Source organism: Amia ocellicauda, unplaced genomic scaffold (assembly GCF_036373705.1).
Source record: "Amia ocellicauda isolate fAmiCal2 unplaced genomic scaffold, fAmiCal2.hap1 HAP1_SCAFFOLD_213, whole genome shotgun sequence".
In the NCBI taxonomy this organism is placed as follows: Eukaryota; Metazoa; Chordata; class Actinopteri; order Amiiformes; family Amiidae; genus Amia; species Amia ocellicauda.
Genome location: NW_027102776.1, coordinates 1 through 21,298, shown reverse-complemented (window position 1 = coordinate 21,298; position 21,298 = coordinate 1). Strand labels below are relative to the sequence as shown.

General features: G+C 44.4%; 8 non-coding genes and 28 pseudogenes across 8 annotated transcripts; all 36 read right to left on the bottom strand.

Moving 5' to 3' along the window:
• Positions 1-141: 141 nt before the first annotated feature.
• LOC136725525 (uncharacterized) lies at positions 142-260 on the bottom strand (annotated as a pseudogene).
• Positions 261-484: 224 nt separating this feature from the next.
• On the bottom strand, positions 485-603 carry LOC136725486 (uncharacterized; annotated as a pseudogene).
• Positions 604-822: 219 nt separating this feature from the next.
• On the bottom strand, positions 823-941 carry LOC136725564 (5S ribosomal RNA). Its single transcript, XR_010807605.1, has one exon. It is a non-coding gene; the product is annotated as a 5S ribosomal RNA (ribosomal RNA).
• A 568-nt stretch (positions 942-1,509) lies between these two features.
• LOC136725436 (uncharacterized) lies at positions 1,510-1,628 on the bottom strand (annotated as a pseudogene).
• A 210-nt stretch (positions 1,629-1,838) lies between these two features.
• Positions 1,839-1,957, bottom strand: LOC136725449 (uncharacterized; annotated as a pseudogene).
• A 216-nt stretch (positions 1,958-2,173) lies between these two features.
• Positions 2,174-2,292, bottom strand: LOC136725485 (uncharacterized; annotated as a pseudogene).
• A 217-nt stretch (positions 2,293-2,509) lies between these two features.
• On the bottom strand, positions 2,510-2,628 carry LOC136725426 (uncharacterized; annotated as a pseudogene).
• Positions 2,629-3,180: 552 nt separating this feature from the next.
• LOC136725416 (uncharacterized) lies at positions 3,181-3,299 on the bottom strand (annotated as a pseudogene).
• Positions 3,300-3,509: 210 nt separating this feature from the next.
• On the bottom strand, positions 3,510-3,628 carry LOC136725448 (uncharacterized; annotated as a pseudogene).
• Positions 3,629-3,844: 216 nt separating this feature from the next.
• LOC136725484 (uncharacterized) lies at positions 3,845-3,963 on the bottom strand (annotated as a pseudogene).
• A 217-nt stretch (positions 3,964-4,180) lies between these two features.
• LOC136725573 (5S ribosomal RNA) lies at positions 4,181-4,299 on the bottom strand. The gene has a single exon (XR_010807613.1). It is a non-coding gene; the product is annotated as a 5S ribosomal RNA (ribosomal RNA).
• Positions 4,300-4,510: 211 nt separating this feature from the next.
• On the bottom strand, positions 4,511-4,649 carry LOC136725533 (uncharacterized; annotated as a pseudogene).
• Positions 4,650-4,870: 221 nt separating this feature from the next.
• LOC136725524 (uncharacterized) lies at positions 4,871-4,989 on the bottom strand (annotated as a pseudogene).
• Positions 4,990-5,214: 225 nt separating this feature from the next.
• Positions 5,215-5,333, bottom strand: LOC136725463 (uncharacterized; annotated as a pseudogene).
• A 209-nt stretch (positions 5,334-5,542) lies between these two features.
• Positions 5,543-5,661, bottom strand: LOC136725409 (uncharacterized; annotated as a pseudogene).
• Positions 5,662-5,882: 221 nt separating this feature from the next.
• Positions 5,883-6,001, bottom strand: LOC136725535 (uncharacterized; annotated as a pseudogene).
• Positions 6,002-6,216: 215 nt separating this feature from the next.
• LOC136725431 (uncharacterized) lies at positions 6,217-6,335 on the bottom strand (annotated as a pseudogene).
• Positions 6,336-6,544: 209 nt separating this feature from the next.
• LOC136725495 (uncharacterized) lies at positions 6,545-6,663 on the bottom strand (annotated as a pseudogene).
• A 216-nt stretch (positions 6,664-6,879) lies between these two features.
• Positions 6,880-6,998, bottom strand: LOC136725563 (5S ribosomal RNA). Its single transcript, XR_010807604.1, has one exon. It is a non-coding gene; the product is annotated as a 5S ribosomal RNA (ribosomal RNA).
• Positions 6,999-7,209: 211 nt separating this feature from the next.
• On the bottom strand, positions 7,210-7,328 carry LOC136725502 (uncharacterized; annotated as a pseudogene).
• A 211-nt stretch (positions 7,329-7,539) lies between these two features.
• Positions 7,540-7,658, bottom strand: LOC136725566 (5S ribosomal RNA). The gene has a single exon (XR_010807607.1). It is a non-coding gene; the product is annotated as a 5S ribosomal RNA (ribosomal RNA).
• Positions 7,659-7,876: 218 nt separating this feature from the next.
• On the bottom strand, positions 7,877-7,995 carry LOC136725438 (uncharacterized; annotated as a pseudogene).
• A 220-nt stretch (positions 7,996-8,215) lies between these two features.
• On the bottom strand, positions 8,216-8,334 carry LOC136725408 (uncharacterized; annotated as a pseudogene).
• Positions 8,335-8,889: 555 nt separating this feature from the next.
• LOC136725429 (uncharacterized) lies at positions 8,890-9,008 on the bottom strand (annotated as a pseudogene).
• Positions 9,009-9,218: 210 nt separating this feature from the next.
• On the bottom strand, positions 9,219-9,337 carry LOC136725494 (uncharacterized; annotated as a pseudogene).
• Positions 9,338-9,553: 216 nt separating this feature from the next.
• On the bottom strand, positions 9,554-9,672 carry LOC136725561 (5S ribosomal RNA). Its single transcript, XR_010807602.1, has one exon. It is a non-coding gene; the product is annotated as a 5S ribosomal RNA (ribosomal RNA).
• Positions 9,673-9,882: 210 nt separating this feature from the next.
• On the bottom strand, positions 9,883-10,001 carry LOC136725541 (5S ribosomal RNA). Its single transcript, XR_010807584.1, has one exon. It is a non-coding gene; the product is annotated as a 5S ribosomal RNA (ribosomal RNA).
• Positions 10,002-10,211: 210 nt separating this feature from the next.
• LOC136725462 (uncharacterized) lies at positions 10,212-10,330 on the bottom strand (annotated as a pseudogene).
• Positions 10,331-10,550: 220 nt separating this feature from the next.
• Positions 10,551-10,669, bottom strand: LOC136725464 (uncharacterized; annotated as a pseudogene).
• Positions 10,670-10,876: 207 nt separating this feature from the next.
• Positions 10,877-10,995, bottom strand: LOC136725406 (5S ribosomal RNA). Its single transcript, XR_010807570.1, has one exon. It is a non-coding gene; the product is annotated as a 5S ribosomal RNA (ribosomal RNA).
• A 220-nt stretch (positions 10,996-11,215) lies between these two features.
• Positions 11,216-11,334, bottom strand: LOC136725432 (uncharacterized; annotated as a pseudogene).
• Positions 11,335-11,544: 210 nt separating this feature from the next.
• Positions 11,545-11,663, bottom strand: LOC136725423 (uncharacterized; annotated as a pseudogene).
• Positions 11,664-11,883: 220 nt separating this feature from the next.
• LOC136725543 (5S ribosomal RNA) lies at positions 11,884-12,002 on the bottom strand. Its single transcript, XR_010807586.1, has one exon. It is a non-coding gene; the product is annotated as a 5S ribosomal RNA (ribosomal RNA).
• A 225-nt stretch (positions 12,003-12,227) lies between these two features.
• On the bottom strand, positions 12,228-12,346 carry LOC136725419 (uncharacterized; annotated as a pseudogene).
• Positions 12,347-12,570: 224 nt separating this feature from the next.
• LOC136725470 (uncharacterized) lies at positions 12,571-12,689 on the bottom strand (annotated as a pseudogene).
• Positions 12,690-12,906: 217 nt separating this feature from the next.
• LOC136725522 (uncharacterized) lies at positions 12,907-13,025 on the bottom strand (annotated as a pseudogene).
• Positions 13,026-21,298: the final 8,273 nt, after the last annotated feature.

Genomic DNA, 21,298 nt, shown 5'->3' with positions numbered 1-21,298 from the left:
ATAGAAAAATGGAGGGAAAAATATCAGTGCAGGACAGGGTGTTGAAAGTAGCCGGGTACATGTACAATTCTTCAATTATATCTCCTCCAGACTGAATGAGAGTATTAAGAGCTACGCTGAAGTTACCCAGGAGATGTAAAAAGCTTTCAGCACCTGGTATTTCCAGGAGGTCACCCATCCAATTACTGACCAGGCCCTGCCCAGTTTTTCTTCCGAGATCTGACGAGATCTTGCGTCTTCAGGACGGTGTGGCCTCAAGCCGAGAGGCCTGGCTGCATGATGTCTCTTAAAGGTTGGCGGGTATTGACGGAACTTCCAGCAAAAATAAAAAATAAAAAAAGAAAAAAGAAAAATGGATGGAAAAATATCAGTGCAGCAAAGGGTGTTGACAGTAGCTGGGTACGTGTACAATACTTCAATTATATCTCCTCCAGACAGATAGAGAGTATTAAGAGCTACGATAAAGTTACCCAGGAGACGTAAAAGCTTGCAGCACCAGGTATTTCCAGGAGGTCTCACATTCATGTACCGACCAGGTCCTGCCCCGTTTAGCTTCCAAGATCTGACGAGATCGGGCGAGTTCAGGATGGTGTGGCCGCAAGCCGAGATGCCTGCCTGCATGATGTCTCTTAAAGGCTGGCGGGTATTGACGGAATTTCCAGCAAAAAAAAAAAAAAAAAAATAGAAAAATGGAGGGAAAAATATCAGTGCAGGAAAGGGTGTTGAAAGTAGCCGGGTACGTGTACAATTCTTCAATTATATCTCCTGGAGACAGAAAGAGAGTATTAAGAGCTACGATGAAGTTACCCAGGAGACGTAAAAAGCTTGCAGCACCTGGTATTTCTAGGAGGTCTCCCATCCAAATACTGACCAGGCCCTGCCCCGTTTAGCTTCCGAGATCTGACGAGATCGGGCGCATTCAGGACGGTGTGGCCACAGGATGGTGTGGCCGCAAGCCGAGATTCCTGGCTGCATGATGTCTCTTAAAGGCTGGCGGGTATTGACGGAACTGCCAGCAAAAAAAAAAAGAAAAATAGAGGGAAATATACCAGTGCAGCAAAGGGTGTTGAAAGTAGCCTGGTACGTGTACAATTCTTCAATTATATCTCCTGGAGACAGAAAGAGAGTATTAAGAGCTACGATGAAGTTACCCAGGAAACGTAAAAATCTTGCAGCACCTGGTATTTCTAGGAGGTCTCCCATCCAAGTACTGACCAGGCCCTGCCCCGTTTAGCTTCCGAGATCTTCTGACATCGGGCTCATTCAGGACTGTGTGTCCGCAAGCCGAGAGGCCTGGTTGCATGATGTCTCTTAAAGGCTGGCGGATATTGACGGAACTGCCAGCAAAAAAAAAAAAAAAAAAAAAAAAAAAGAAAAATGGATGGAAAAATATCAGTGCAGCAAAGGGTGTTGACAGTAGCTGGGTACGTGTACAATACTTCAATTATATCTCCTCCAGACAGAAAGAGAGAATTAAGAGCTACGATAAAGTTACCCAGGAGACGTAAAAGCTTACAGCACCAGGTATTTCCAGGAGGTCTCACATTCAAGTACTGACCAGGTCCTGCCCCGTTTAGCTTCCGAGATCTGACGAGATCGGGCGCGTTCAGGATGGTGTGGCCGCAAGCCGAGACGCGTGGCTGCATGATATCTCTTAAAGGCTGGCGGGTATTGACGGAACTGCCAGCAAATAAAAAAAAGAAAAATAGAGGGAAAAATACCAGTGCAGCAAAGGCTATTGAAAGTAGCCGGGTACGTGTACAATTCCTCAATTATAACACCTCCAGACAGATAGAGAGTATTAAGAGCTACGATGAAGTTACCCAGGAGACGTAAAAAGCTTGCAGCACCAGGTATTTCCTGGAGGTCTCCCATCCAAGTTCTGATCAGGCCCTGCCCCGTTTAGCTTCCGAGATCTGACGAGATCAGGCACGTTCAGGATGGTGTGGCTGCAAGCCAAGAGGCCTGGCTGCATGATGTCTCTTAAAGGTTGGCGGGTATTGACGGAACTTCCAGCAAAAAAAAAAAAAAAAAAAGAAAAATGGATGGAAAAATATCAGTGCAGCAAAGGGTGTTGACAGTAGCTGGGTACGTGTACAATACTTCAATTATATCTCCTCCAGACAGATAGAGAGTATTAAGAGCTACGATAAAGTTACCCAGGAGACGTAAAAGCTTGCAGCACCAGGTATTTCCAGGAGGTCTCACATTCATGTACCGACCAGGTCCTGCCCCGTTTAGCTTCCAAGATCTGACGAGATCGGGCGAGTTCAGGATGGTGTGGCCGCAAGCCGAGATGCCTGGCTGCATGATGTCTCTTAAAGGCTAGCGGGTATTGACGGAATTTCCAGCAAAAAAAAAAAAAAAAATAGAAAAATGGAGGGAAAAATATCAGTGCAGGAAAGGGTGTTGAAAGTAGCCGGGTACGTGTACAATTCTTCAATTATATCTCCTGGAGACAGAAAGAGAGTATTAAGAGCTACGATGAAGTTACCCAGGAGACGTAAAAAGCTTGCAGCACCTGGTATTTCTAGGAGGTCTCCCATCCAAGTACTGACCAGGTCCTGCCCCGTTTAGCTTCCGAGATCTGACGAGATCGGGCGCATTCAGGACTGTGTGGCCACAAGCCGAAAGGCCTGGCTGCATGATGTCTCCTAAAGGTTGGCGGGTATTGACGGAATTTCCAGCAAAAAAAAAAAGAAAAATGGAGGGAAAAATATCAGTGCAGCAAAGGGTGTTGACAGTAGCTGGGTACGTGTACAATTCTTCAATTATATCTTCTCCAGACTGAAAGAGAGTATTAAGAGCTACGATGAAGTTCCCCAGGAGACGTAAAAAGCTGGCAGCACCTGGTATTTCCAGGAGGTCTCACATTTAAGTACTGACCAGGTCCTGCCCCGTTTAGCTTCCGAGATCTTCTGACATCGGGCTCATTCAGGACTGTGTGTCTGCAAGCCGAGAGGCCTGGTTGCATGATGTCTCTTAAAGGCTGGCGGATATTGACGGAACTGCCAGCAAAAAAAAAAAAAAAAAAAAAAAAAAAGAAAAATGGATGGAAAAATATCAGTGCAGCAAAGGGTGTTGACAGTAGCTGGGTACGTGTACAATACTTCAATTATATCTCCTCCAGACAGAAAGAGAGAATTAAGAGCTACGATAAAGTTACCCAGGAGACGTAAAAGCTTGCAGCACCAGGTATTTCCAGGAGGTCTCACATTCAAGTACTGACCAGGTCCTGCCCCGTTTAGCTTCCGAGATCTGACGAGATCGGGCGCGTTCAGGATGGTGTGGCCGCAAGCCGAGACGCGTGGCTGCATGATATCTCTTAAAGGCTGGCGGGTATTGACGGAACTGCCAGCAAATAAAAAAAAGAAAAATAGAGGGAAAAATACCAGTGCAGCAAAGGCTGTTGAAAGTAGCCGGGTACGTGTACAATTCCTCAATTATAACACCTCCAGACAGATAGAGAGTATTAAGAGCTACGATGAAGTTACCCAGGAGACTTAAAAAGCTTGCAGCACCAGGTATTTCCTGGAGGTCTCCCATCCAAGTTCTGATCAGGCCCTGCCCCGTTTAGCTTCCGAGATCTGACGAGATCAGGCACATTCAGGATGGTGTGGCTGCAAGCCAAGAGGCCTGGCTGCATGATGTCTCTTAAAGCTTGGCGGGTATTGACGGAACTTCCAGCAAAAAAAAAAAAAAAAAAAGAAAAATGGATGGAAAAATATCAGTGCAGCAATGGGTGTTGACAGTAGCTGGGTACGTGTACAATACTTCAATTATATCTCCTCCAGACAGATAGAGAGTATTAAGAGCTACGATAAAGTTACCCAGGAGACGTAAAAGCTTGCAGCACCAGGTATTTCCAGGAGGTCTCACATTCATGTACCGACCAGGTCCTGCCCCGTTTAGCTTCCAAGATCTGACGAGATCGGGCGAGTTCAGGATGGTGTGGCCGCAAGCCGAGATGCCTGGCTGCATGATGTCTCTTAAAGGCTAGCGGGTATTGACGGAATTTCCAGCAAAAAAAAAAAAAAAAATAGAAAAATGGAGGGAAAAATATCAGTTCAGGAAAGGGTGTTGAAAGTAGCCGGGTACGTGTACAATTCTTCAATTATATCTCCTGGAGACAGAAAGAGAGTATTAAGAGCTACGATGAAGTTACCCAGGAGACGTAAAAAGCTTGCAGCACCTGGTATTTCTAGGAGGTCTCCCATCCAAGTACTGACCAGGCCCTGCCCCGTTTAGCTTCCGAGATCTGACGAGATCTGGCGCATTCAGGACGGTGTGGCCACAAGCCGAAAGGCCTGGCTGCATGATGTCTCCTAAAGGTTGGCGGGTATTGACGGAACTTCCAGCAAAAAAAAAAAAAAAAAAATGGAGGGAAAAATATCAGTGCAGCAAAGGGTGTTGAAAGTAGCCGGGTACGTGTACAATTCTTCAATTATATCTTCTCCAGACTGAAAGAGAGTATTAAGAGCTACGATGAAGTTCCCCAGGAGACGTAAAAAGCTGGCAGCACCTGGTATTTCCAGGAGGTCTCACATTTAAGTACTGACCAGGTCCTGCCCCGTTTAGCTTCCGAGATCTGACAAGATCGGGCAAGATCGGGCAAGATCGGGCGCGATCAGGACGGTGTGGCCGCAAGCCAAGAGGCCGGGCTGCATGATGTCTCTTAAAGGCTGGCGGGTATTGACGGAACTTCCAGCAAAAAATAAAAAATAAATAAATAGAAAAATGGAGGGAAAAATATCAGTGCAGGACAGGGTGTTGAAAGTAGCCGGGTACATGTACAATTCTTCAATTATATCTCCTCCAGACTGAATGAGAGTATTAAGAGCTACGCTGATGTTACCCAGGAGATGTAAAAAGCTTTCAGCACCTGGTATTTCCAGGAGGTCACCCATCCAATTACTGACCAGGCCCTGCCCAGTTTTTCTTCCGAGATCTGACGAGATCTTGCGTCTTCAGGACGGTGTGGCCTCAAGCAAAGAGGCCTGGCTGCATGATGTCTCTTAAAGGTTGGCGGGTATTGACGGAACTTCCAGCAAAAAAAAAAAAAAAAAAAAAAAAAAAGAAAAATGGATGGAAAAATATCAGTGCAGCAAAGGGTGTTGACAGTAGCTGGGTACGTGTACAATTCTTCAATTATATCTCCTGGAGACAGAAAGATAGTATTAAGAGCTACGATGAAGTTACCCAGGAGACGTAAAAAGCTTTCAGCACCTGGTATTTCAAGGAGGTCTCCCATCCAAGTACTGACCAGGTCCTGCCCCGTTTAGCTTCCGAGATCTGACGATATCGGGCGCGTTCAGGATGGTGTGGCCGCAAGCCGAGATGCCTGGCTGCATGATGTCTCTTAAAGGCTGGCGGGTATTGACGGAACTGCCAGCAAAAAAAAAAAGAAAAATAGAGGGAAATATACCAGTGCAGCAAAGGGTGTTGAAAGTAGCCGGGTACGTGTACAATTCTTCAATTATATCTCCTGGAGACAGATAGAGAGTATTAAGAGCTACGATGAAGTTTCCCAGGAGACGTAAAAGGCTTGCAGCACCAGGTATTTCCAGGAGGTCTCCCATCCAAGTACTGACGAGGCCCTGCCCCGTTTAGCTTCCGAGATCTGATGAGATCGGACGTGTTCAGGACGGTGTGGCCGCAAGCCAAGAGGCCGGGCTGCATGATGTCTCTTAAAGGCTGGCGGGTATTGACGGAACTTCCAGCAAAAAATAAAAAATAAATAAATAGAAAAATGGAGGGAAAATTATCAGTGCAGGACAGGGTGTTGAAAGTAGCCGGGTACATGTACAATTCTTCAATTATATCTCCTCCAGACTGAATGAGAGTATTAAGAGCTACGATGAAGTTACCCAGGAGATGTAAAAAGCATTCAGCACCTGGTATTTCCAGGAGGTCACCCATCCAATTACTGACCAGGCCCTGCCCAGTTTTTCTTCCGAGATCTGACGAGATCTTGCGTCTTCAGGACGGTGTGGCCTCAAGCCAAGAGGCCTGGCTGCATGATGTCTTTTAAAGGCTGGAGGGTATTGATGGAACTTCCAGCAAAAAACAAAAGAAAAAAGAAAAATGGAGGGACAAATATCAGTGCAGCAAAGCGTGTTGAAGGTAGCCGGGTACGTGTACAATTCTTCAATTATATCTCCTCCAGACAGATAGAGAGTATTACGAGCTACGATAAAGTTACCCAGGAGACGTAAAAGCTTGCAGCACCAGGTATTTCCAGGAGGTCTCACATTCAAGTACTGACCAGGTCCTGCCCCGTTTATCTTCCGAGATCTGACGAGATCGGGCGCGTTCAGGACGGTGTGGCCGCAAGCCGAGATGCCTGGCTGCATGATGTCTCTTAAAGGCTGGCGGGTATTGACGGAACTGCCAGCAAAAAAAAAAAGAAAAATAGAGGGAAATATACCAGTGCAGCAAAGGGTGTTGAAAGTAGCCGGGTACGTGTACAATTCTTCAATTATATCTCCTGGAGACAGAAAGAGAGTATTAAGAGCTACGATGAAGTTACCCAGGAGACGTAAAAAGCTTGCAGCACCTGGTATTTCCAGGAGGTCACACATCCAAGTACTGACCAGGCCATGCCCCATTTAGCTTCCGAAATCTGATATGATCGGGCGCGTTCAGGACAGTGTGACTACAAGCCAAGAGGCCTGGCTGCATGATGTCTCTTAAAGGCTGGCGGATATTGACGGAACTTCCAGCAAAAAAATAAAATAAAAAGAAAAATGGAGGGAAAAATATCAGTGCAGGAAAGGGTGTTGAAAGTAGCCGGGTACGTGTACAATTCTTCAATTATATCTCCTGGAGACAGAAAGAGAGTATTAAGAGCTACGATGAAGTTAACCAGGAGACGTAAAAAGCTTGCAGCACCTGGTAATTCTAGGAGGTCTCCCATCCAAGTACTGACCAGGCCCTGCCCCGTTTAGCTTCCGAGATCTGACGAGATCGGGCGCGTTCAGGATGGTGTGGCCGCAAGCCGAGATGCCTGGCTGCATGATGTCTCTTAAAGGCTGGCGGGTATTGACGGAAATGCCAGCGAAAAAAAAAATAGAAAAATAGAGGGAAAAATACCAGAGCAGCAAAGGGTGTTGAAAGTAGCCGGGTACATGTACAATTCTTCAATTATATCTTCTCCAGACAGAAAGAGAGTATTAAGAGCTACGATGAAGTTCCCCAGGAGACGTAAAAAGCTGGCAGCACCTGGTATTTCCAGGAGGTCTCACTTTCATGTACTGACCAGGTCCTGCCCCGTTTAGCTTCCGAGATCTGACGAGATCGGCCGCGTTCAGGATGGTGTGGCCGCAAGCCAAGATGCCTGGCTGCATGATGTCTCTTAAAGGCTGGCGGGTATTGACGGAACTGCCAGCAAAAAAAAAAAAAGAAAAATAGAGGGAAATATACCAGTGCAGCAAAGGGTGTTGAAAGTAGCCGGGTACGTGTACAATTCTTCAATTATATCTCCTGGAGACAGAAAGAGAGTATTAAGAGCTACGATGAAGTTACCCTGGAGACGTAAAAAGCTTGCAGCAACTGGTATTTCTAGGAGGTCTCCCATCCAAGTACTGACCAGGCCCTGCCCCGTTTAGCTTCCGAGATCTGACGAGATCGGGCGCGTTCAGGATGGTGTGGCCGCAAGCCGAGATGCCTGGCTGCATGATGTCTCTTAAAGGCTGGCGGGTATTGACGGAACTTCCAGCAAAGAAAAAAAAAAAAAAAAGAAAAATTGAAGGAAAAATATCAGTGCAGCAAAGGCTGTTGAAAGTAGCCGGGTACGTGTACAATTCTTCAATTATATCTTCTCCAGACTGAAAGAGAGTATTAAGAGCTACGATGAAGTTCCCCAGGAGACGTAAAAAGCTGGCAGCACCTGGTATTTCCAGGAGGTCTCACATTTAAGTACTGACCAGGTCCTGCCCCGTTTAGCTTCCGAGATCTGATGAGATCGGGCGCGTTCAGGACGGTGTGGCCGCAAGCCAAGAAGCCTGGCTGCTTGATGTCTCTTAAAGGCTGGCGGGTATTGACGGAACTTCCAGCAAAAAAAAAAAAAAAAAAAAATGGAAAATGGAGGGAAAAATATCAGTGCAGCAAAGGCTGTTGAAAGTAGCCGGGTACGTGTACAATACTTCAATTATATCTCCTCCAGACAGATAGAGAGTATTAAGAGCTACGATGAAGTTTCCCAGGAGACGTAAAAGGCTTGCAGCACCAGGTATTTCCAGGAGGTCTCCCATCCAAGTACTGACGAGGCCCTGCCCCGTTTAGCTTCCGAGATCTGATGAGATCGGACGTGTTCAGGACGGTGTGGCCGCAAGCCAAGAGGCCGGGCTGCATGATGTCTCTTAAAGGCTGGCGGGTATTGACGGAACTTCCAGCAAAAAATAAAAAATAAATAAATAGAAAAATGGAGGGAAAAATATCAGTGCAGGACAGGGTGTTGAAAGTAGCCGGGTACATGTACAATTCTTCAATTATATCTCCTCCAGACTGAATGAGAGTATTAAGAGCTACGATGAAGTTACCCAGGAGATGCAAAAAGCATTCAGCACCTGGTATTTCCAGGAGGTCACCCATCCAATTACTGACCAGGCCATGCCCAGTTTTTCTTCCGAGATCTGACGAGATCTTGCGTCTTCAGGACGGTGTGGCCTCAAGCCAAGAGGCCTGGCTGCATGATGTCTCTTAAAGGCTGGAGGGTATTGATGGAACTTCCAGCAAAAAACAAAAGAAAAAAGAAAAATGGAGGGACAAATATCAGTGCAGCAAAGCGTGTTGAAGGTAGCCGGGTACGTGTACAATTCTTCAATTATATCTCCTCCAGACAGATAGAGAGTATTAAGAGCTACGATAAAGTTACCCAGGAGACGTAAAAGCTTGCAGCACCAGGTATTTCCAGGAGGTCTCACATTCAAGTACTGACCAGGTCCTGCCCCGTTTATCTTCCGAGATCTGACGAGATCGGGCGCGTTCAGGACGGTGTGGCCGCAAGCCGAGATGCCTGGCTGCATGATGTCTCTTAAAGGCTGGCGGGTATTGACGGAACTGCCAGCAAAAAAAAAAAAGAAAAATAGAGGGAAATATACCAGTGCAGCAAAGGGTGTTGAAAGTAGCCGGGTACGTGTACAATTCTTCAATTATATCTCCTGGAGACAGAAAGAGAGTATTAAGAGCTACGATGAAGTTACCCAGGAGACGTAAAAAGCTTGCAGCACCTGGTATTTCCAGGAGGTCACACATCCAAGTACTGACCAGGCCATGCCCCATTTAGCTTCCGAAATCTGATATGATCGGGCGCGTTCAGGACAGTGTGACTACAAGCCAAGAGGCCTGGCTGCATGATGTCTCTTAAAGGCTGGCGGATATTGACGGAACTTCCAGCAAAAAAATAAAATAAAAAGAAAAATGGAGGGAAAAATATCAGTGCAGGAAAGGGTGTTGAAAGTAGCCGGGTACGTGTACAATTCTTCAATTATATCTCCTGGAGACAGAAAGAGAGTATTAAGAGCTACGATGAAGTTACCCAGGAGACGTAAAAAGCTTGCAGCACCTGGTAATTCTAGGAGGTCTCCCATCCAAGTACTGACCAGGCCCTGCCCCGTTTAGCTTCCGAGATCTGACGAGATCGGGCGCGTTCAGGATGGTGTGGCCGCAAGCCGAGATGCCTGGCTGCATGATGTCTCTTAAAGGCTGGCGGGTATTGACGGAAATGCCAGCGAAAAAAAAAAAGAAAAATAGAGGGAAAAATACCAAAGCAGCAAAGGGTGTTGAAAGTAGCCGGGTACATGTACAATTCTTCAATTATATCTTCTCCAGACAGAAAGAGAGTATTAAGAGCTACGATGAAGTTACCCAGGAGACGTAAAAGGATTGCAGCACCTGGTATTTCTAGGAGGTCTCCCATCCAACTACTGACCTGGCCCTGCCCCGTTTAGCTTCCGAGATCTGACGAGATCGGGCGCATTCAGGACGGTGTGGCCGCAAGCCGAGAGGCCTGGCTGCATGATGTCTCTTAAAGGCTGGCGGGTATTGACGGAACTGCCAGCAAAAAAAAAAAAGAAAAATAGAGGGAAATATACCAGTGCAGCAAAGGGTGTTGAAAGTAGCCGGGTACGTGTACAATTCTTCAATTATATCTCCTGGAGACAGAAAGAGAGTATTAAGAGCTACGATGAAGTTACCCAGGAGACGTAAAAAGCTTGCAGCACCTGGTATTTCTAGGAGGTCTCCCATCCAAGTACTGACCAGGCCCTGCCCGGATTAGCTTCTGAGATCTGACGAGATCGGGCGCATTGAGGACGGTGTGGCCACAAGCCGAAAGGCCTGGCTGCATGATGTCTCTTAAAGGTTGGCGGGTATTGACGTAACTTCCAGCAAAAATAAAAAAAAAAAAAAATAGAAAAATGGAGGGAAAAATATCAGTGCAGGAAAGGGTGTTGAAAGTAGCCGGGTACGTGTACAATACTTCAATTATATCTCCTCCAGACAGAGAGAGAGTATTAAGAGCTACGATAAAGTTACCCAGGAGACGTAAAAGCTTGCAGCACTAGGTATTTCCAGGAGGTCTCACATTCATGTACTGACCAGGTCCTGCCCCGTTTAGCTTCCGAGATCTGACGAGATCGGGCGCGTTCAGGATGGTGTGGCCGCAAGCCGAGATGCCTGGCTGCATGATGTCTCTTAAAGGCTGGCGGGTATTGACGGAACTGCCAGCAAAAAAAAAGAAAAATAGAGGGAAATATACCAGTGCAGCAAAGGGTGTTGAAAGTAGCCGGGAACGTGTACAATTCTTCAATTATATCTCCTGGAGACAGAAAGAGAGTATTAAGAGCTACGATGAAGTTACCCAGGAGACGTAAAAAGCTTGCAGCACCTGGTATTTCTAGGAGGTCTCCCATCCAAGTACTGACCAGGCCCTGCCCCGTTTAGCTTCCGAGATCTGACGAGATCGGGCGCGTTCAGGACGGTGTGGCCGCAAGCCAAGAGGCCTGGCTGCATGATGTCTCTTAAAGGCTGGCGGGTATTGACGGAACTTCCAGCAAAAAAAAAAAAAAAAAAAAATGGAAAATGGAGGGAAAAATATCAGTGCAGCAAAGGCTGTTGAAAGTAGCCGGGTACGTGTACAATACTTCAATTATATCTCCTCCAGACAGATAGAGAGTATTAAGAGCTACGATGAAGTTTCCCAGGAGACGTAAAAAGCTTGCAGCACCAGGTATTTCCAGGAGGTCTCCCATCCAAGTACTGACGAGACCCTGCCCCGTTTAGCTTCCGAGATCTGACGAGATCGGGCGAGTTCAGGATGGTGTGGCCGCAAGCCGAGATGCCTGGCTGCATGATGTCTCTTAAAGGCTGGCGGGTATTGACGGAACTGCCAGCAAAAAAAAAAAAGAAAAATAGAGGGAAATATACCAGTGCAGCAAAGGGTGTTGAAAGTAGCCGGGTACGTGTACAATTCTTCAATTATATCTCCTGGAGACAGAAAGAGAGTATTAAGAGCTACGATGAAGTTACCCAGGAGACGTAAAAAGCTTGCAGCACCTGGTATTTCTAGGAGGTCTCCCATCCAAGTACTGACCAGGCCCTGCCCCGTTTAGCTTCCAAGATCTGACGAGATCGGGCGCATTGAGGACGGTGTGGCCACAAGCCGAAAGGCCTGGCTGCTTGATGTCTCTTAAAGGTTGGCGGGTATTGACGGAACTTCCAGCAAAAAAAAAAAAAAAAAAAATAGAAAAATGGAGGGAAAAATATCAGTGCAGGAAAGGGTGTTGAAAGTAGCTGGGTACGTGTACAATTCTTCAATTATATCTCCTGGAGACAGAAAGAGAGTATTAAGAGCTACGATGAAGTTACCCAGGAGACGTAAAAAGCTTGCAGCACCTGGTATTTCTAGGAGGTCTCCCATCCAAGTACTGACCAGGCCCTGCCCTGTTTAGCTTCCGAGATCTGACGAAATCGGGCGCATTCAGGACGGTGTGGCCACAAGCCGAAAGGCTTGGCTGCATGATGTCTCTTAAAGGTTGGCGGGTATTGACGGAACTTCCAGCAAAAAAATAAAAATAAAAAAAGAAAAAAGAAAAATGGATGGAAAAATATCAGTGCAGCAAAGCGTGTTGAAGGTAGCCGGGTACGTGTACAATCCTTCAATTATATCTCCTGGAGACAGAAAGAGAGTATTAAGAGCTACGATAAAGTTACCCAGGAGACGTAAAAGCTTGCAGCACCAGGTATTTCCAGGAGGTCTCACATTCAAGTACTGACCAGGTCCTGCCCCGTTTAGCTTCCGAGATCTGACGAGATCGGGCGCGTTCAGGACGGTGTGGCCGCAAGCCGAGATGTCTGGCTGCTTGATGTCTCTTAAAGGTTGGCGGGTATTGACGGTAATTCCAGCAAAAAAAAAAAAAAAAAAAAAAAAAAAGAAAAATGGATGGAATAATATCAGTGCAGCAAAGGGTGTTGACAGTAGCTGGGTACGTGTACAATACTTCAATTATATCTCCTCCAGACAGAAAGAGAGTATTAAGAGCTACGATGAAGTTACCCAGGAGACGAAAAAGCTAGCAGCACCTGGTATTTCCAGGAGGTCACCCATCCAAGTACTGACCAGGACCTGCCCCGTTTTGCTTTCGAGATCTGACGAGATCGGGCGCGTTCAGGCCGGTGTGGCCTCAAGCCAAGAGGCCTGGCTGCATGATGTCTCTTAAAGGCTGGAGGGTATTGACGGAACTTCCAGCAAAAAAAAAAAAAAAAGAAAAAAAAATGGAGGGAAAAATATCAGTGCAGCAAAGGGTGTTGAAAGTAGCCGAGTATGTGTACAATTCTTCAATTATATCTCCTCCAGACAGAAAGAGAGTATTTAGAGCTACGATAAAGTTACCCAGGAGACGAAATAACTTGCAGCACCTGATATCTCCAGGAGGTCACCCATCCAAGTACTGACGAACCCTTGCCCCGTTTAGCTTCCGAGATCTGATGAGATTGGGCGCGTTCAGGACGGTGTGGCCGCAAGCCAAGAGGCCTGGCTGCATGATGTCTCTTAAAGGCTGACGGGTATTGACGGAACTTCCAGCAAAAAAAAAATGGATAAAGAAAAATGGAGGGAAAAATATCAGTGCAGCAATGGGTGTTGAAAGTAGCCGGGTACGTGTACAATACTTCAATTATATCTCCTCCAGACAGAAAGAGAGTATTAAGAGCTACGATGAACTCACCTAAAGGATTATTAGGAACACCATACTAATACTGTGTTTGACCCCCTTTCGCCTTCAGAACTGCTTTAATTCTACGTGGCATTGATTCAACAAGGTGCTGAAAGCATTCTTTAGAAATGTTGGCCCATATTGATAGGATAGCATCTTGCAGTTGATGGAGATTTGTGTGATGCACATCCAGGGCACGAAGCTCCCGTTCCACCACATCCCAAAGATGCTCTATTGGGTTGAGATCTGGTGACTGTGGGGGCCAGTTTAGTACAGTGAACTCATTGTCATGTTCAAGAAACCAATTTGAAATGATTCGACCTTTGTGACATGGTGCATTATCCTGCTGGAAGTAGCCATCAGAGGATGGGTACATGGTGGTCAAAAAGGGATGGACATGGTCAGAAACAATGCTCAGGTAGGCCGTAGCATTTAAACGATGCCCAATTGGCACTAAGGGGCCTAAAGTGTGCCAAGAAGACATCCCCCACACCATTACACCACCACCACCAGCCTGCACAGTGGTAACAAGACATGATGGATCCATGTTCTCATTCTGTTTACGCCAAATTCTGACTCTACCATCTGAATGTCTCACCTCTTTTTCCTATTTGTAGTGGAGATGAGTGGTACCCGGTGGGGTCTTCTGCTGTTGTAGCCCATCCGCCTCAAGGTTGTACGTGTTGTGGCTTCACAAATGCTTTGCTGCATACCTCGTTTGTAACGAGTGGTTATTTCAGTCAAAGTTGCTCTTCTATCAGCTTGAATCAGTCGGCCCATTCTCCTCTGACCTCTAGCATCAACAAGGCATTTTCGCCCACAGGACTGCCGCATACTGGATGTTTTTCCCTTTTCACACCATTCTTTGTAAACCCTAGAAATGGTTGTGCGTGAAAATCCCAGTAACTGAGCAGATTGTGAAATACTCAGACCGGCCCGTCTGGCACCAACAACCATGCCACGCTCAAAATTGCTTAAATCACCTTTCATTCCCATTCAGACATTCAGTTTGGAGTTCAGGAGATTGTCTTGACCAGGACCACACCCCTAAATGCATTGAAGCAACTGCCATGTGATTGGTTGATTAGATAATTGCATTAATGAGAAATTGAACAGGTGTTCCTAATAATCCTTTAGGTGAGTGTATATGTATGTATGTGTATGTATGTCCAATTGCTTTGACAATACAAATGAAATGAATTGAGAGAGAGAGAGAGAGAGAGAGAGAGGAATATGAGTTCCTAAAAAACATTTGTTTTTATACATAAGCGGATTTAATTTGTGATTTACAAATGAATATATAGCACTATAAACATACACAGAAGACATGGAATAGAAATTCAGAAGAAAAAGTATTCAAAAAATAATAATTTTAAGAGAAACACAAAAAGAAGAAAGCAGAGAGACAGTTCAGGAAGAAAAGTCAGAAAAGAAAAGCTGAAGACAAGAATTGGAGGTAAGAGACAAATAATTAAACAAAAAAATATGTATTAATAAAATAAATAAGCATTCTCAGTAGTTGACTCAGCCAATGAAAATGCAGAGCTCCGATTTGAATAGAGTGACAGTAGGAGAGAGCCCAACTGCCACTGAGACTGATAGAAATCTATCGAACAGCAGTCTGACTGCAGAGCTGCCTTTTGAAATCCGATACCCTGAAGACATTCGCTCTGCACAGGCTAAGAAGGACTACAAACAAGCTGTGATGAGAGCATCTCCTGAGACCCTCATCCTAGACTACACCGGTAAAGGAGAAAACAGGGTCAAGAACAATCTACTGTTCTACACCGCCTTTCACAAAACCCTGTGCCAGACATACCCCAATAACAACAAGAGGGGCATTAGCAGAGGCAGGCAGATCTCAGTGCTGGTAGAGAAAGACACAGACAGTGTGATGCTCACTTTTAATGTATACCACAACGGGACCATCATGGTGCAGGACAGCGAGAGCAGCCTGGACCAATTAGCTCTCGGCTTCCACACCTCAAAGCAGCAGACTGAGGTAGAGAAACAAGAGCCAGAGCCGGCCACCCTGCAGTCTGCCCCCAGCCACACGGAGCCAGACAGTGCCCCATCTCCCACAGACTGCCCCCCTGTCTCCCCAAAACTCTCCAGCAACATTAAAACACTAAAGGAATGCCTATCAGTGCTGGAGCTGAAGTTTGCGGAGTTCAGGGACTGAAGATGCACCACAAGGCTGAGATCCATAAGCTGAGAGCAGCAGTGAGAGACCAGGAGGAGCAGAGCCAAACCCTGAGGACGGAGCTGCACAGAGCGAGGGAGGAGCTGACCAGGACACCCCAGCACAGCCAGCTGAGGAGCCTGCAGAGCCAGCTGGAGAAGCTAAGAGAGGAGCACAGAGACTGCACTGCACTGACCCCACAACACCTACAACCCCTGACGCACCCACTGACGCACCCACTGATCCACCCACACTCCCCACCACTCCTGACACCCCCACTATCACCAGACCTGCCACTAATACACAAACCCCTGAAACGCCACTCCCCTAAAACACACCCGCTGCCCCCACCACTCCCGACGCAAAACCCGGAGTGGCAGGTCAACACAGAGGTGGTCATTCTGAGCGACTCCAATGGGAAGTTCCTGGATGAGAGGCGCCTCTTCCCTGGGCGAAAAGTGAAAAAGCTTTGGTGCCCGACAGCACAGAGAGCCCTGGAGCTGCTCTCCAAGAGGAGGCTGTGCCAGGTCAAACACATCCTCATCCACACCGGCACTAACGACCTGAGTGCCCGCAGGGGCGATGTGGCCTCAGCCCTGAGACAGGTGGCAAAGAAAGCCACAGAGGAATTCCAAACTGCCAAAATCACCATCTCCACACTGCTGCCCCGCACAGACGTGCCCCTGCACATCATCCAGGCCATCAACGCAGAAGTATCCCGAAGATGTGCCCTCCTCCCCAACGTCCACCTGGCACACCACTGAGACATCCAGCCACATCACCTGTATGACCACGTCCACCTCAACAAGACGGGTGTGAGGAAGGTCCGTTTTTAGTGTTTCTCTGAACACATCCAAGCTTACCTAGGCGCTACATATTATTTTCAATTACCCGTAATTCTGATCTGTATTTTGGCTTGTTAATAGAAGTTATTGAAGTTGGACTCCTAATTCAAAATAACCAATATGTATCTCAACGTAATTTACTGACAGACATCACTCTTTATCACTTTCACTTTTGAAGGAACTGCTTTGTATTCTGTGTATTGTTTTATTGTAGTGCTGCTTCCTTTCTTGGCCAGGTTTTACTTGCAAAAGTGATTTTATTCTCAATGTAAGCTCAAAGTCAAATAGTTTAAATAAGAAAACAATGTATTGAAATGAGAACATCATGAACCTGTGTAATTGTGCTGAAGGACAAGCACTGAAAGCAGAGAGAATTTTGTGTTTGGCATTGAATAGCCTTAAAGAAAACTATGCCGTTTTTGGAAACTTTCATATTTAAGTTGAATGTAGGCAAAAACATTCCAGTCACTCCGAAGAGAGAATACAGTTTACTGTTCGAATAAGTAGCCCCTGAATTGAAGATAAAAATCAAAAGTGCTGTTCGTAATTAGTTTACACTTTTACATCAGATGTCTTGTTTTTGCGTTCCAAATTGAGGAGTTGTGGCATATAATGTAAATGAAGTTACTTCACTAGTAGTGCGATTTCTACGTTGTGTATGTGTGTTTGTATATATGAACTCATACATTTTTTAAAGATTGTATTTGGAAAACAAATTCAGGTATAGCACGTGTCCCCCTTTTGAATGGGTTCTATATATAACATTTTAAAACGAATGGTTCTGTGTAGAACGCTATGTTTGGGGGTTCTTCATGTAACCCCTTTGAAGGGGTTCTACATAGAACCATAAAGGGATCCACCAGAGCGATTACTCGAGGAACCCTTTATGGTTCTGTGCAGAACAATTTCTTCTAAGAGTGTGGAGTGTCGCCACACAATTTCTCTCAGAGGGCTTTTGACCAATGGCAATCCAATCCTGAATGACGTCACCACTATCCTGTTGTACTTTATGGGAGAGATGTATTAAGTAGTTTATAATGAGAAGAATAACAATAATCACCTGTTTTTCATAGGTTTTGTATCCATGGTCTCCTTCATATTAGGAAAGGAAGTTGATCCATAGCCTACTCAGAGACAACTGAGAGTTGGTCTCTGAGCAGCAGCACAAAGGGGTCGAGTCTCTCAATGTCCGTGTGTTGGAGATATTCCACCATATTGGTCCCAGCCTTTAAAACAATGTTAAAGAAGATGTTAAAGATATTGTAGAAATATATTGCAGAAGAGCAGAACTACAATCACACTTTTTCAATGCTATTGCTGTTTTCTACCTCCCTGGTGAGGTACCAATGCGGGAAGTTTGAGAGAGTATTTCTAAAATGTGTATGATCCAATACACACAGTTATTTAAAAAGCTGACGTCTTGTACATGCTCACCAGAACCAAGCCTAATTAAATAACACATTTAATATTAAATAAGTACATGTGCAGTAGCCACTTGGACAATTACAGATCCCCAGGTCAAAACACAACAGAAAGACATGGAAGATCGTATTTTCAAATCACATCTGTGGCCCCCCTAACTGTAATTTGGTATTAGTGGGTCAAAGGATTTATTTGGTTCAAGTGATAATAAGATCATATTTTGAAAACAAGCACTACAGGATGTCATATTTAAAATGACTGTGAGTACCTTTCTTTAGTGACGGTTCTGAGGGGGGCAGGGATTAGTTGAGTGTGCTAATTGGAGCTGTGAAGTGTGCAGAGAAAATACAAATGTTTTCTTTTAATATGAAAACAAAGAACTTTTTTTTAACACCGACCTGGGATTGTGTTTCTTTCCAAGTTTCCTTATTGTTTCTGAGAAGAGACTGTTCACTTGCAAAGTGAACTGGACCCGTGTGACTCGCAGGTAAGGAGAGCCCGTGTTGAACTAAGATGGCTACAGTGAGTTTTCCTGGACAAAGCTCGGGCAAAGGATAGCGCAGAGTGCACCTGCACCTGAGATTGTGTTGAGAAGCTTTGTGATAAGAGCAGGTAAAGAGGGAAAAGAAACACAAGTATTTTCTTTGTTTGAAGAACACATTTTGTTTTAACTGAAACGGGACTACAACTTTTGAAAGGGAAATAGTTGCTAGTGCACTGTATTTTTATTGAGTTTATTAGAAGAAAAAAGCTTATATTTTGGACAGAACGAACTCGTTTGGCATGCAACTAGCAGCAAACGATGTGAAGCAAACAAAACAGTTAGCAAGTTAGCAAGTTACAGTCTGTCCTAGGTCCGGGGGTGCTTATGGTTGTTTATGGGTTCCCTTACCTTAGCCAGTGTCATGTACGGGTGTCCGTACCTTACTGGAGTGTTTGTTTTTATTATAATATATATACATAATATAATATATAATAATGTAATATTTCAGATAAATCGTCACAGTGAGTGACACCAGCATTATTGGTTTTTTGAGAAATAAAAAAACAGAATGTAGAGAAGAAAATGTTGGAAGGAAGTTGGGAGAAAGACTGGTCTCCGAAGGAGCACCGGGACTGGTGGAAGCAACAACAACCAGATAAGACAGAGAAAGGAATTGTGATATTGTGTCAGGTTGGTGAGAATCAAGAAAAGAAAATAACAGAAATGGAAGATCATCATAAACAGTAATGTGAATTGAGAGCAGAAGTTGTGAAAAATACGATAGAATTAATAGAACTACAAGGCAAATTAGAAGGGCAAGAAAAGTGGTCAGAAAAGGTGAAGGTGTAGGTGCGCGATGTGCTGCCGTGTTAGGAGCGCGTCGCGACACAGATCACTCCGAGGACGACAGGCCCGATTGGGATGATTTAGATCGCAAAGCATGGGAATATGAAAAAGGAGGTTTTGCTAGCGCTCCTCCCCCATATAATCCGGAATATAAATCAATCACTGATTTTGGTTATAATAATACATTGTATCCAGATCTGACCGCTCTGAAAACGGTCCCAGCTGCACCCATGCAAGTCAAAACTAGACAGAGTAAAGAGGAAGGTCAATCAATAGTCTATACGACTAAAACCCATGTCCCCTTCTCCCCAGGAGAAAAAGAAATGATATGGGCGTCCCTCCCAAAATTAAAACCAAACCAGGGTAACACAACTTTTTGGGATATTCTAGATGAAAAGATGGTTATTCACCTCCTTCACCCGCACGATGTACACATCATCGTGAAGGCTAAATGTCCGCCCAACATTTGGATACAGTTACTACGAGAATATCAGACCGGGGAGTGGGCTAATGTAGCCTCTACAGATGAGGAGGAAATAACAGAACTTTTTCACAATGGATCAAGAAAACTGAGATAGTGAAATAATGAAATAATCGAGTGGGATTATTTGACATTTTATTCTAAATAATCATAAGCTTAAATAATAAGTTATAAGGGCTGTTTGAGACACTGCAGGGTCAATAAAACATGCCACAGATCGGATATCTGAATTATCTTTAGATATCAATGTGTATGTGCTTTGTGTGTTTATGAATATGTATAGTTTGAAGGTGATATAAGGTAAATGTCTATGTTTTGGCAATCATTTTAGAATTATATTTAAAAATGTAACAACAGATTTATCATATTCATGAGGATCTTTGGCTCTATACAGAGTGCCTCAAGCATCAGAAATCAGAAAGAAAGACTATTATAAGAAAAGTAATCCAAAATATACATTGAATAAACAGATGGATAATAATAGTAATACATAAATAGTCATGGTGTCTCCACAAGAAGAACCAGAATTTGTTTGTTAAACATCATGTTATGGACAAGCTCTGTCAAAAGTCAAATTCAAGGAAACAAAAGGCTAGAAGAGAGCCTGGTGCAGCCCTGACAGCCTGTGAAAGCAGGAGAATGTAAACAGTCTGGTGACATGTTACAGTCTTTCAGAAAATGTTTGGTTATTGGTGCCTAGCATATAATACCTGAAATGAAAGTCAAAGTAGACCATGGTTTTAAGATGAGTGATGTAGGAAAAGGGTAAGATACCGCAGAAGTATAAGATTACAACTATAGAATAAGTAAGCTCAAGTAATATAAAATGCTTTACAGGAGAAAAGTAAGAATGGAAAGGAAGAGTAAAAGAGAAGGTGTCCTAGGATTATGGGAATCATTATTGAGATCAATGGCCTATTGGCTAATATTTTGTTAGGTACATATATGACTTCAATAAACGAATAATGGAGTGACATCTGTATAAATATAAATAAAACATATTGATAAAAAAACCTGAATACATTTCTTGTAAGAAATTAAGAATAGGAGAAAGAATAGCTGTTAGAATGCAGAGCAATGTTAACCAAAGTTGAAGAGGGTTTGAGTAAGTTGACGAGGGTCTGAGTAAGTTGATAAGGCTTGGGAAGCAGGAAAAGGCGAGTTTGATGTGTGTGAGACAAATGTGCTGCCACTTTTAGCACAGAGAGCTTCTGATGGTGATTGAATGAAACGTGGGAAAATAAATAAACTTGATGTAGGATAAATGAATAAATAATTGAATGAGATATGAGCCGCAGAGACCTCCCACATTGGAAAGTGGACTACAGCAGATAATCCTCTCCTCTCCCAGGGCAGGGTGATTAAGTGGGGACGCGTGTGAAGAGTGCAGGTGGACCCAGGTGAGTTGTGAAAGAAAGAAGAAACAAAAATAATAAGGCACGCGTGCAAACAATCAAAATAATACTAAGTGAATAACAAATTAAACAATAAAGTGAAAGATAATCAACACACAAAATAATGGCAATATAGAACCAAACAAAATACACAAGCCATATTGCATAAAGTGAAGTGAAATATAAATATAATAAGTAATGGTGATTAAGGAGCTAATTAACACCGTCCGTGACATTTACATTGGTTGGGTGTGTGTTTTATTGAAATACAAAATAATTCTATTTTTCCGAAGTGCTGAACTTTAATACAGTCTAGAAAGATTAATATTTTTTGTCTTGGGCTATATTATTATTACCATAGTTTTTCTATTGTATAAGTATCTTGGAGTAGAGGCATAGGTGGGCATGTGGGCAGAGGAGTAGGAAGGCC